The following is a 1,433-nucleotide window of genomic DNA, read 5'->3' as shown; positions in this document are numbered from 1 at the left end:
CCAGACCCCTTGTAGGACTTTTCGGAGGATCTATATGACCCGGGTAAGTTTTAACTCACATAATGCTCGTCATTTCTTTTCCCGCATTGCATGACTATTTTGTGTACCAAACATGCATATTTACAACTCTCATGAAATATATTTGCTACATCATGAACTCCATCATTTGTGAAAATGTGCTACTTAACAAGATAATGACTATGAGACTTGTAAAAGTATGCATGTACAATATGAACAAGACTAATTATATTGTATGACATAGTACACCAGTACATGCGGGATAATGGTTATGGGCTTAATATACATGTTAACTTTATGGTCAAATGTGTGTGTTATATAGGCCTTGGATCTAATTGTTGTTCATGACCGACGTAGCCTTAATGGGCGGACGCTACAGGACGTACATCATTAGTAGCATGGGCCACCAGAGGTCGGACTCGGTGGGGCTACTAGTGTTTTGGACGGTGAGTCATCTGGCCACCCTCTCCCCCCCCCCCACAAGGGGTGGCTAATTTTTTTTTTTTAAAAAATAATAATAATTTGAAATTTGTTTTATTTTAAAAAAAAAAATTAATTTGATTTTTTTGTTTTATTTATATTTTTTTCTGTATTATAAATTTTTTTTGGGTAAATTTTTTATTTTTTTATTTTTAGTTTTATAAAATAGTAGTGACACTTGAATAGTGCGTCACCTTCTAAAAAGTGAAGTTTGGCCCTAAGAGTCACCTTCTAATGACATTTTTACTGTACAAATGTCACCATTATTGAATTCAGTCACTATGTTTACAGTCTTTTGCCAAGAGTCACTATGCAAATGTCACTACATCAATAGTGATGATTTTTGGGCTTAAAATGTCATCTTCTAAGTGTCACTATATGTGGTTTTTTTTTTTTTTTTTTTTTTTTTTTTTTTTTTTTTTAAGAGAGAATTTTTCCTAAAAGCGTCCAATGAATAGTAATAAAGGCGGATATAAATACTGAAGCAATATTAGTCATTGCATCTTAACAGGAACCAATTTTTGCTAAAACAAGAAGAACAAAATATTCCAGATCTGATATTTTGTAAACTTTGCATCTTAACAAGAATGGCGGTCATCCAACGGGACATCAAACGGAGCAGGCAAAAACTTTTCATTACATCCTTGTCTTAATGTGCCATCTAATGGAGAAGGCAACTTCACATCACATTCCCATCTTGACGTGTCATCCAATGAGGAAGGCAGTAACTTCATGTCATGTTCCCGTCTTCACTGCCATCCAACGGGGAAGGCAGTAACTTCCCCTCACATTCTTGTCTTGACGTATCATCCAATGGGACCCATAGAGAGCACAAGAAACACCATTGTTACTTATCCATCTTAACAAGACATCTAACGAGACTTCCAAAGAGCACTAAAAACATTCCCGTCACTTGCTCGTCTTAACGGAACATC

Source organism: Corylus avellana, chromosome ca11 (genome assembly GCF_901000735.1).
Source record: "Corylus avellana chromosome ca11, CavTom2PMs-1.0".
Lineage (NCBI taxonomy): Eukaryota > Viridiplantae > Streptophyta > Magnoliopsida > Fagales > Betulaceae > Corylus > Corylus avellana.
The sequence above is the reverse complement of the archived record's forward strand: the minus strand, read 5'-3'. Positions refer to the sequence as shown.